This window comes from Chiloscyllium plagiosum, chromosome 10 (genome assembly GCF_004010195.1).
Source record: "Chiloscyllium plagiosum isolate BGI_BamShark_2017 chromosome 10, ASM401019v2, whole genome shotgun sequence".
Classification (NCBI taxonomy): domain Eukaryota; kingdom Metazoa; phylum Chordata; class Chondrichthyes; order Orectolobiformes; family Hemiscylliidae; genus Chiloscyllium; species Chiloscyllium plagiosum.
Window position 1 is genome coordinate 4,018,391 of NC_057719.1, and position 12,616 is coordinate 4,031,006.

The window sequence follows — 12,616 nt, forward strand, 5'->3', positions numbered from 1 at the left end:
TCCAAAGAAATGAATTTTTGCCTTTATTATTTATCATTTTTACCCAAACAGTTTTCACATCTTGGTTTCCTGAACTTAGGTCGTCCCTCTCTATTGGGCTAATCATTAACTAACAACCTCTCCTTTTTTGGTTTCCTTTCATTCCTAAATGTCTTATCCTTCAAGTTACAGGTTCCATTCCGTGTTATTCATGCATTCAGGAATATCAAATTTAAAACCGGCTCAACAATTTGTATAACCGGAGAAAAGGGAATGATCTGATTTCTGTGTAAAGTAAGTGACTTGTCTTCAAAATAATTCTTTAGTTGCAAAGTACTGGCAGTATATTTTCTGTCTAAAGAAGTTCTGATCCAAAGGAAGTCGAAATGGAAACTATCAAGGGAGAGCGACATACAATCCATATTTAAAATTCCATTCTCGGCGAGAAACCCATTTTTTTTTTTCTCACTACGGTTTGTAAATTGCTGACTCCAGATCGAAGGCCAAAAATAGTTTGAGTTCAAGGCTCTGAAATTGTGTTGTTAGAGAATAGCTTTCATAAACTCCTTCATGCTTAATAAATACAGGAGTTGGGATGAATTAAAGGAGAAACATAGTGTTTGGTTAATCATTCCTCATCCACTGAGTCGAAAGTGCACCTCAAAGTATCTTTAAACTTGAAATGGCAACTGAAGTAGTATTCATTGACTACCTGTCAAACAAATGAACCCATTGCTGCGTGGCGCCTCCAGAGAGGTGCTGTTTTGTGTGTGTCTGTGCAACAAGTGGTTGATTGAAAACAATACTCTTGAGTTTCTGCTTTCTAGTCATCTAGGTGATCCTAATTCAATGATGTAAGGCCCAAAGATGGCAGAAAAGAAAATAACAAAGATCCAACACTAATGTCAGTGTTAATTGGGCCCAGTTGTGCTGGACAGAAACATAATTGTTCAGTAATCTAATTAGTTATATGGTTTGACCTTATCATCCCATGGTGATGATTATTAGAAAGTTTGACAAGTGACCTGCAATATAAGCATAGCTTCATGTCTAAGCATGACCTGACCATTTACTTATCGACAATTGGGGAGACGATGGCCTAGTGGTATTATCACTGGACTGTTAATCCAGAGACCCAGGTCATGTTCTGGGGGCCTTGGTTCAAATCCTGCTATGGCAGATGGTGGAATTTGAATTCAATAAATATCTGGAATTAAGAATCTAATGACAACAAATATCCATTGCCAGTTGTCAGAAAACACCCATCTGGTTCACTAATGTCTTTTAGGGAAAGGTGTCTGCTGTTCTTACCTGATCTACATGTGACTCCAGACCTACAACAAAGTGGCTGACTTTCAACTACCCTCTGGGCAATCGGGAATAGGCAATAAATGCTGCCTAACCAGTGATGGCCCATTGTCCACTTCAAACTAAATTCGGAGCAACATGGGAAAATGAAATGCTGCCTTTTTGATAAGGGTTTTGGGCTCAAATTCACCCAATAGCTTTCAGGACTTTTTCTATTCTTGGTGGTAGGTGGAGAAACCTTGCATTTGTTACTGGTCTTAAAGATCGAGGTACTTGACTGCCAAGTCAAAGTCCTGATGACTATACAGTGTAGCAGTATCCACAGTACTGTTAGATGAGGAATTCCAAATCTTGTTTGAACAATAATGTATTTCCCAGGTAGGAATGTGTTTCAGGAGAGCTTGCAGGTTGTAGTGTAATGCCTCACTGGCGTAGCACATTGGATATCAAGTCCAACTATTCTCAAAGTCAAAGTTACAATTCCCCAATTTACCTGCCATTTAAACCCAGGTAGACTGATAATTCTGACCGAGTTTCTGTTCCTAACAAGTAAATAGATTCAAATTTCACAGACAATTATGAACAATTGACACACAATTCTACTGGGTAAAAACAATGACTGCAGATGCTGGAAACCAGATTCTGGATTAGTGGTGCTGGAAGAGCACAGCAGTTCAGGCAGCATCCAAGCTCCTTGGATGCTGCCTGAACTGCTGTGCTCTTCCAGCACCACTAATCCAGAACACAGTTCTACTGGTTAAAACTCTAATCTACTGATAACCAACCCCGACACAGACAAAGCATGTGTTATTGGTAGAGAGAAAGACTGAGCAGGCTCATCGGTGGGTTATTCCTGAAAAGAGTGAGCGATTGGGTTGTCACATCCTGCAAGACTGAAAAATACCCCCCAACCCAAAAATCGCCAGACATGTCAGCAGAACAAATTAACCTTTTAAAGTCTCATTCCCACTTTTTATCATTCTATGATAATCAACTAAATGGGGTTGACAAAGTTGTTACCAGCTTAGTCACAAGAATCTGACAGCCAGTATTTAAGCAAGTTATTGACACGCAACATACGATGGTTATAACAACAAGAATTACTAGTCTATGTAGTACATATAATCCCCAGAATCCTCCCACGTGGAAAAAGTGTTCACCAGTAAAGTTCTTAAATCCTCAGTCCTTAGTGACCACTCCATTTCCACCTCACCAAGTTGAGTGGAATCGAGCAAGTTATCCGAAATCTCTTTCCGTAAAGTCCAAGCTGAAAACAAAATCTAGTCTGGCAGGGGTCAGTTCTGTTGTGTACAGTGGATAGGGAGCCCAGGCCTCTGGGGATGCAGAGATTAGTGCTGTTCTTGCAAGCTTGAAGGGGTCCCATGCAATGAAGTGTGCTCACAAGGCAAGGTGCATATGTAGGGTTAGATGTAGCCATCTGTTTGCTTTTGGCCATCTTCCTGTTCAACTTAGCAAATTCCAACCGGAGATTCTGAGGATTTTTGGAGTCAAATCAAATGCCATTTAAGGCTTTTTTTGCTTCTGCTATCAAATGTAACAAAACCAACTGGCTGTTTTGATGTTAGTTTGATCAGTGAACCTTCATATTCCTTAAATGATCGAAAGAGAAGGTAAAGCTCACGTGGTTTAATATCCATAGGAAGGCCACTGACAAAAACCGTACGGACCTCCTCTTCACCATTTGTGAATGGGGTGCTAATCTACCGGGCTACTTTGTCTTCCACGATGTTTTGAGTATTTTTGGAGTCGCACTTGTCCAGCCAAGTGGGGAGTTTATTGTCAGATGTCTGATCGTTTTGGAGATGGTGGACAGGCTTAGGAGGTGAGTTAACTGCTCTGGGTTCTTAGCCTTAGATATGTTCTTTTAGCTACCATATTTATATTGCTAGTTTAATTCAATTTTCCATCAATAGTAATCCCCAGGATTAGTGATTGTGATATAATGTCAGTGAATGTCTAAGGAGCAATGGTTAATTCTCATTTGTTGGGGATGGCCAGCTATGTTGTTTCATTGGAGATGGTCATCGCCCATCACTTGTCTGGTGCGAATGTCATTTACCACTTGCCAGCACAAATTTGGGTATTTTCTAGGTCTTGTTGCATTTGGGCCCCTGATAATTGGGAGTAGGCTTATGGGGCTGTAACTGGCTAGGTTGAATTACCTGTGGATTTTGTACTGGATATTCCCAGGCCATTTTCCACATTTTTGGAAAGATGCCAGTTGTTGTATCTGTACAGGAATAGCATGTTAGGATTACAACAAAATCTGGAGTACAGTCTTGAGTATTATTTCTGGAATGATGTCAAGGCACTTAATCTTGCAGTATTCATTGCCCTTGGTTGTTCCTTGCTATCACATGAAGTTAATGGCTAAAGCTTGGTGAAAGTGAGAACTGCAGATGCTGGAGATCAGAGTCGAGAGTGTGTTGCTGGAAAAGCACAGAAGGTCAGGCAGCATCTGAGGTGCAGGAGAATTGATTTTTTTTTTGTTCCTTCCTGATTTGTACAACAACATCAATGATTAAGGGGAGATCTAATAGAAACTTACAAGATAATACATGGCTTGGAGAGGGTGGACGCTAGGAAATTGTTTCCGTTAGGCGAGGAGACTAGGACCCGTGAACACAGCCTTAGAATTAGAGTGGGTAAATTCAGAACAGAAATGCGGAGATATTTCTTCAGCCAGAGAGTGGTGGGCCTGTGGAATTCATTGCCGCAGAGTGCAGTGGAGGCTGGGACGCTAAATGTCTTCAAGGCAGAAATTGATAAATTCTTGATGTCACAAGGAATTAAGGGCTACGGGGAGAATGCGGGTAAGTGGAGTTGAAATGCCCATCAGCCATGATTGAAAGGCGGAGTGGACTCGATGGGCCGAATGGCCTTACTTCCGCTCCTATGTCTTATGGTCTTATGACTGGAGATGGGATTTGGTATTAAAATATTATCGTGATGGCTGCAGATGTAAGGTGTGACTACTTGGATAACTGGCCAGGTTGACTTTGCTAGGTGAAATAAAATCAAGGTGGGATGGTTGTTCTTCAGAATACTTGGCAGGAGTAAATATTAAAAACAAGTTTTCTAATGTGCTGCACAAGAATGGTGTGCAGTTCTGGACGACAGACTAGGAAAGATGTGGAGGCTTTGGAGAGGGTGCAAAAGAGGTTTACCAGGATGCTGCCTGGATTGGAGCATATTAATTATCAGGAGAAACTTGGATTGTTTGCATGGTGACCTGATTCATGAGGTTTAGACAATATGGATAGTCAGAGTCTTTCTCCAAGGTTGGAAATGCCACATACTAGGCAGTAAAGTGAGAGGGGTAATGTGAGTTTAAAGTAGATTTGCAAGGCAAGTTTTTTTTATGCAGAGGGTGGTAGGTGCCTAAATTTAGACTGCCAAGAAGGTGGTAGAAACAGATAGAGCAATGTTTAAGGTATTTAGGCAGACACATGAACAGGCAGTGAATAAAGGGATATAAATTAGAGTGGTGCTGGAAAAGTACAGCAGATCAGGCAGCATCTGAGGAGCAGAAAAATCGATGTTTCGGGCAAAAGCCCTTCAAAATTAATAGCATTTTTCATTCCCACAGTTATGTTGTGCATAATTGCTATTGTACAGTAACCGTGAAGAATGTATTTGTTGTGTGAAACAGTAGAATAAATGCAGCAAATCCTTTCCTCCTTCCTCAGTGTTTTTTCTTTTCCTCCCAACCCCAAAACTAACAAAACAGATTAACCGTTATTCTTCCAACTGAATTAGTTTAAATTTACAAATCAATGGTACTTCTTTTGAATCTCCAATTTAGTGTCTCCTCATGAAGTCAAAGTAGTTTTATTATTGATGCTGATCCGTTTGATTCTGGTGCTGTTACTAACAATACTGGGCCATTACTCTTCAATTTTTCTTCCTTCACCTTTTCCACTCCCTCTCACTTTCTTTCTTCCATTTAATATGGGATTAAGAATGCATTAAAAGCAACAGACAATAGTAAGTACAATGACATTCAGAGGCCACCCATATTAACAAAGGAAGTGGTACACCAAAGGCTGTCACTTTTGAGGTAATTTCACAATAGAGTGTGGTTTGCAGACTGAAGTCACTTGTGCATTCTAATTCTTGACGTTTAGAATATATAATCCTGTTTGGATAGCTGGTAAATATTGCAAAGTAAATCTAAAGTTTTGATTTGGTTAAGCTGTGAAATGAAATCCTGTCTAAGCAAAATTGAAACAACTTGTCTTTTGTCACAACGTTTTGTCTTCTCTAGACCAAATATGCAGGTGGCATTTTAAAGTATGAAACAGTGGCTCTTTTGATATAGCTAATGGCTATCTCTTAAGGTGCCATAAGGGAGTAGAGTGAATTATGCATTTCTTTCCTCCCTGAGGATCTTTTTGTCTAGCCAGTCTATCAGGGATGGAGAATGTAATGATTGCTGTGTTGACTTATTAATGTCATGGATGGATTTCATGCATTATTTTAGACTTCTGCTGTTTTGGGGTAAAATAGTTCCCATGAGCAAATTGTAAAATTTCTAAACATAAATGTAAGGAGTTTGTAGTAATTGCAGATCACTATGTACTTGGAAAATCTGTCATGGCTGGAACTAGGATGATAAATATCTCCACGTGTATATGCTGAAAGGATAACAAAAGTGGCAAATGTCCCAAGTGTGTTATTGTCAGCATTACATATGGAGATGAACTTAATGTCATTACTGGTCAAGACAGATGTTATTTTTCCTGAGTGCTTTTTAAAATCAGAAGGACTGTGCCACTGCTATTTCCTTCTCACCACAACTCCTTTTCAATCTGTGACCCCTCTGTTCCATGCTTGTGCTGTGGAACCTTGTTTAAAAACTGCTCTGCTTGAATTTCCAAATTGCGTATCAGAAGGTGCATGTTGTTGGTAGGGAGATTATAGCTGAATTTATCCTATTAAGTGCGTACGCATACCAACATGTCCACTGGATAGCCATTGGTGTGGTTGACTTTCCTTTTGTGTTGTAGGCATTGTGCCCAACAGTGCTGTTCCAGACATTGCTCTGATGGAAAAGGCGAGTCTGGTCAACAAAATATCGAAGTATTAATGTTTATTCCTTAAAAACAGATTAATTTAGCCTCGACTGCTGGTCCTCGACCTCACTATATTGAAATGTGACTGACTTTTTAAAAAGATTTTAAGGCAATAATTTGTGTTTTTGGTTCACTGAGTAATGTGATTGACCACCACCCATTCCCGAGTGCAGAAAGTCTTCCTGTACTGTCGAGTTCTACAGCACAAAACAGACCCTTCATTCCCTTCGTCCGCGACGGCCATATGTGACCTAGTGCCATTTGCCAGCATTTGGCCTATATCCCTCTAAACACTTCCAATTCATATACCCATCCAGAATCCTTTTAAATGTTGTAATTGTATCCACGTCCACCCCACACACTGGCAGCTTGTTCCATACAAGCTTTCTCTGCGTAAAAAAAGTTACCTCTCTGTTCCTTTTTAAATCTTTCCCCCTCACCTTAAACCTATGCTGTCTAGTTTTGGGCTCCCCCACCCTATGAAAAAGACCTTGGATCTTCACTTTATCCATGTCTCTCTCGATTTTGTAAACCTCTATAAGGTCACCCTTAGCATCTGATGTTCCAGGAGAAAAGAATGCCCCAGCCTATTCAGCCTCTCCCAATAACTCTAACCCTCGAGTCCCAGCAACACCCTTGTATATCTTTTCTTTTCATAACTATGTCCACAGGCTAGTACAATCTCTGTGCAGTGCGCTCTCAGTTATCTGAATATTATTAGTGAGAAACAAAAGTGAAACCTAATTTTAATTCACTTTACATCCCTTTATACTTGCATTGTCTAGACATGTTGCATAGATTGACTTCTGCTTTTCAACAAAAATGCATGCAATGTCTGAATTTAATCTTCAAACGTTGGTTAAAAAACTTTAAATCCTAATGCAAAAACACAATTTGACTAACTTAATAAACATTTTTTAAAAAGTGACCTTGAAAATTATTTTGGCCATCTGTGACATGCACATTGCCGGTTTCTTACCAAGTTAAACAAAGAAGATCTTGTAACCAAAAGTCAAAGTGCACACTGTGTTCTGGTTCATGACCATCATTAGGATATCAACAAAGTACTCTTCAGATGTGGAAAAAGTTTCACAGACTTTTGTTCTTAATCTGAAGAATGGTTTAAACCAAAGAAAGCGAGGATGTAAACAAATGACAACAGGAACAAGAGAAGTTTTTATATTTTGTGGGGATAATTGGTGTTTCTGGCAAGACCTGTACTTGTTGCCCACAAACTGTGTGGATTGCCAGGCTAGTTAAGCGTCAACTACATTTCTGTGGATCTGGAATTATGTAGGCCAGACTAAGTGAGGATGGCAAATTCCTTTCCTTAAAGGGATCTGATGGGTTTTTAAGATGATGATGGTTTCATGGCTACCTTGCCTGAGATGAGCTTTTAATTTTGGATTTATTAGTGATTTTTGATCCCATCATCTGCCATAATGGGATTTGAATCTGCCTCCCCAAAGCATTAACCTGGGCCTTTGCATTACTACTCTGCGTTAACATTATGCCGTGGCCCATTGCACATTTTTTTTTATACTCATCTTGTGGGATGTGGGCATCACTGGCTGGCCAGCATTTATTGCTCATCTCAAGTACCCTTGAGAATGTGGTGGTGAGCTGCTTTCTTGAACTGCTGTAGTGCACCTGCTGTGGGTTGAACCACAAAGCCGTTAGGGAGGAAATGCCTGGATTTTGACCCAGCGACAGTGATTGAAGCATATCAATTGTACTGACTTTGGTGAATATTCCTCTTGGTGTAGAAGTGCCCATATATTTTCTTGAATAAAGTCAGTGATAAAAGGATAGTGGTTATAAAATCTTTGTATTGCAGATCCTTTAACCAAATAACAGAACACAGAACAGTACAACACAGTACAGGCCCTTCGGCCCTTGATGTTGTGCCAACCTTTTATCCTACTCTAAGATCAGACTAGCCTCCATACCCTGCATTATACTATCATCCATGTGTCTATCCAAGAGTCGTTTAAATGTCCCTAATCCCCTCCAAGCCCCTCACCATCCTGACTTGGAAATATATCCCATTCCTTCACTGTTACTGGGTCAGAACCCTGGAATTCCCTCCCTACCAGCATTGTGGGTCAACCCACAGCAAGTGGACTACAGCAATTCAACAAGGCAGCTCACCCCACATTCTCAAGGGACAATAATCAGCAATCGAAAGTGTGCAGATATATTTTGTCGTATGGTTCAACAAAAAGACTGGAAGTGGTGGCACAAGTAGCAGTTTACCAGGGCTCAAAATTAAACGTAAAACAAGCATTACTTTGGCACGCTTGATAATGTTCTTCGCTTTTAGTAAGAGGTTTTACTGTACATTGAATATCTTGGTCAGTTATTAAGTTTGTATGCTTATCACATAAGAAACATTATGCAAATTTTGATTCTGATGGCAAGTCCGTGTTTTGTCATCTCCACTAAGATTTTATTTGTGAAATGCTGCTTCATTGATGGGGATGCCATTACCAATGGTTTCCTTGCCCATTTGTACCCTTAAAAGATCAAAGAAAATCACTGTAAATGTGATGAGCATGACAATTCCATTGCAGAATATCTTTTTGCTAACAATCTATGCATATTTCTAAAAGCTGTGCAGATATAAAATTTGCCATGTTTCAACAATTAAAATTGTACTTTGAATAAGACGTAGGAGCAGAAGTAGACAATTCAACCCTTTGAGCCTGCTTCACCATTCAATATGATCATGGCTGATATCATCTCAGCCTCAACTCCACTTTCCTACCTACTCTCTATAAACCCTTCAATGCATTGCTAATTAAAAATCTAACACCTCATCAAATTTATTCAGTGTGTGAGCATCCACTGAAATCTGGGATAGTGAATTCAACAGATTCAAAATTTTTTGAGAAATAATTTCACCTTATCTCTGTTTTAAATCTGCTATTTATCCTACAACAATGACCTCTTATTCTAGATTGTCCCACGAGAGGATATATCTACTTTGTCGATCACCTTTTAGCATTTTATGTTCCTCAATTAAATCTCCTCTCATTTTCTTAGAACTCTAGAGAGTATAGGCCCAAACTGTCCAATCTTTCTTCAGAAGACAAATCCCTTATCTCTGAATCAGACAACACAAAAGAAGCCCTTTTAGCCCAACAAATTTGTACTGCCAAAAATATACTACCACCTACACTCATCCCACTTTCCAGCACTTGTCATAACACTCAAGGCTATGGGCCATTTCAAGAGGTGATCCAAATACATTTTAAATGTTGGGGTTTCCTGCCTGAACTACAAGCTCGATCAGTGGCTTCCAGACCCCTGCCACCCTCGGGGTTAAAGTTTTCCTCACATCTTGTCTCAACCTTCTGCATTTTGCTTTGTTTTTGACCCTCAACTAAGGGAAATAGCTCCTTTCTATCCACTCTAGCCATAAGATATTGGCGTAGAATTAGGCCATTCAGCCATCATGAGATTGCGGTGTTTCAAACTTGGATGCCCAGAAATTCTGATCAGCAAAGTTGTCAGTAGTTCTCACTGGTAGAACGTTGAATCAAATAGAATGATATCCACGATGAGTGGAAGCTCTGGACTGGTGAGTCCTAATTAGCAGAATTGCTTTCATATCGCTCGAAAAACCACTCAGAAGTGAGCCATACTAGAGCCAAATAGAGTTCTGGGCAAGTCATTATTTAACATCAGGATCTCTGTGAAAGGCTGGTCACATGATGCAATTACAGCTAAACCTGAAAGAAAATTGAAAAGTTTTTGTATCCATTCTTGAGATGTGAGCTTTAGCTGGGCCAGTATGGTGTCTGTACACCAACAATGTGTTAACGGAGACCCAACAATACTAAAGAGACAGCAGTATATTTCCAAGTCAGGCTATTGAGTGACTTGGAAATGAACATGCAAGTTATGGTGATCCTCATTCTATGTATCTGCTCTTCCTACTTATAGGGTCATAAAGATGTACAGCACAGAAACAGACCCTTCGGTCCAACCCATCCATGTCGACCAGATATCTCAACCCAATCTAGTTCCACCTGCCATCACCTGGCCCATATCCCTCTAAACCCTTCCCATTCATATAACCATCCAAATGCCTTTTAAATATTGCAATTGTACTAGCCTCCATCACTTCCTCTGGCAGCTCATTCCATACAATCATCACCCTCTGAGTGAAAACGTTGCCCCTTAGGTCTCTTTTATATCTTTCCCCTCTCTCCCTAAACCTATGTCCTCAAGTTCTGGACTCCCCCAGGGGAAAGACTTTTTGTCTATTTATCCTATCCATACCCCCCATGATTTTGTAAGTCTCTATAATGTCACCCCTCAGCCTCCGACGCTCCTGGGAAAACAGCCCCAGCCTGTTCAGCCTCTCCCTATAGCTCAGATCTTCCAACCGTGGCAACATCCTTGTAAATTTTTTCTGAACCCTTTCAAGTTTCACAACATCTTTCCGACAGGAAGGAAAACAGAATTGCACGCAATATTCCAACGGTGATCTAACCAAAGTCCCGTACAGTCGCAACATGACCTCCTAACTCCTGTACTCAATACTCTGACCAATAAAGGAAAGCATACCAAACACTGCCTTCACTACCATATCTTCCTGTGACTCCACTTTCAAGGAACTATGAACCTGCACTCCAAGGTCTCTTTGTTCAGCAACACTCCCCAGAACCTTACCATTAAGTGTATAAGTCCTGCTAAGATTTGCTTTCCCAAAATGCCACACCTTGCATTTATCTGAATTAAACTCCATCTGCCACTTCTCAGCCTATTGGCCCATCTGGTCAAGATCCTGTTGTAATCTGAGGTAACCTCCTTCACTGTCCAGTACACCTCCAATTTTCTCATGGAGGTGGGTTTGGAAGCTGCTGACTCAGCAAAATTGGCAGTTTCTGCGCTGCATCTTCTAGATGGTACTTGCTGCTGTGCTTTGGTGAAGGAAGTGACTGTGGATGTGGTACCAATCAAGTGGGCTGGATAGTGTCATAGTTATTGAGTGCTGTTGGGAGCTGCACGCATCCAGGCAAGGGGACAGTGTACCATCACACGTCTGACTTCTCTCTTGTAGATTGTAGACAGGCATTGGGGAATCAGGAGGTGAGTTATTCACTGCAGGATTCCCAGCCTCTGACCTGCTCTTGTAGCCACAGTATATATGGCTCATGCTGGTCAGCGGTAAGCCCCAGGGTGATGTAAATCTGATGGTGATCGAGCACTTGGGAAACTAATTGGTACGAATTGAAAAGTGGACATCACTAAGGAGTAGGAAATTCCACCGTTGAGTTGGTCAACCTGCATCCATTTTGAAGCTTATGTCAAACATCTTGGAACGGTTCCAGAAGCAGGCATCCTTTTCAGCAAGGGAATCATTGTTGAAAAGATTGGCTGCCTTTTCTGATGCTGAAGAAGCACTGCTAACATTCCCATCTCTGGGGAAGGACCTGGGTCACATGTTCAGCCGCTGATGGATAACTGACCACATTCAAGATAAGGCTCGACATTGTCTTCCGAATGGTAAGCATTGAGAGTACTGCGTTTACAGCAGTACTGTATAGTAGCCTTTCTTATGTCCTGCTATTTTGCTGTCTTTTACCAGAATGCTGTTTTATGTTTAAATGTGAAATATTGGAGAGCAGAGCAAGGAACGTGTCACTACTATAATGATGGCATGACAATACTGCTGCTACTTATTACAGGAAGGTCTGAGAACACACATTGCTTTGTGAATGTCAAGACAATACTCCTGTAATTTGTGGTTAATGAAATTGCATAGATATCCTCCATGCTTTTAAGGCACGAATCAGGAAAGTGGACAAAATGTATGGACAGAAGAGAAGGAAGATTATCATCGTTACAGACTGCAGCCCCGTGGACCCTGTCATTACTAGCCTTAAATGTCAAGGTGACCTTGCCTCTTGTTATGAAGGTGTAGGTGTGTACTGTACCTTTTGAGAGAGAGAGGAAGCTGTCAAGGACTTGGAGAAGCACAGTGTACTGAAAGATTTAAAAATGTAACATTTAGTTGATACAAATAGCTGGTGCTGTGTTGCCATGAAACAAAAACAAATTCAAATTCAGCTGATCAGTTTAAATTATGCCCCAGATACCAAAATCCAATCGAATTTGAGTTTTACTGTTGGAGATGACATCAAACCAATGAAATGATGTAATGTTTTGGGGTGTAAAACCGGACATTTTGAACAGTTGGGAGAGCAGCACTGAGCGCCAAC

General features: G+C 40.6%; 1 protein-coding gene across 6 annotated transcripts in view; it reads left to right on the top strand.

The window, feature by feature from the left end:
• Window positions 1–12,616, top strand: part of dicer1 (dicer 1, ribonuclease type III) — a 188,320-nt gene that overhangs the window by 16,228 nt on the left and 159,476 nt on the right. The window contains exon 1 of one of the 6 annotated variants that reach the window (XM_043696917.1): window positions 193–273. The exons of the other annotated variants lie outside the window; for them this stretch is intronic. The gene's annotated coding sequence lies outside the window, so the exon portion shown is untranslated. Of the gene's footprint in view, window positions 1–192; window positions 274–12,616 lie in introns of those variants that run through there. 6 annotated transcript variants of the gene reach the window in all.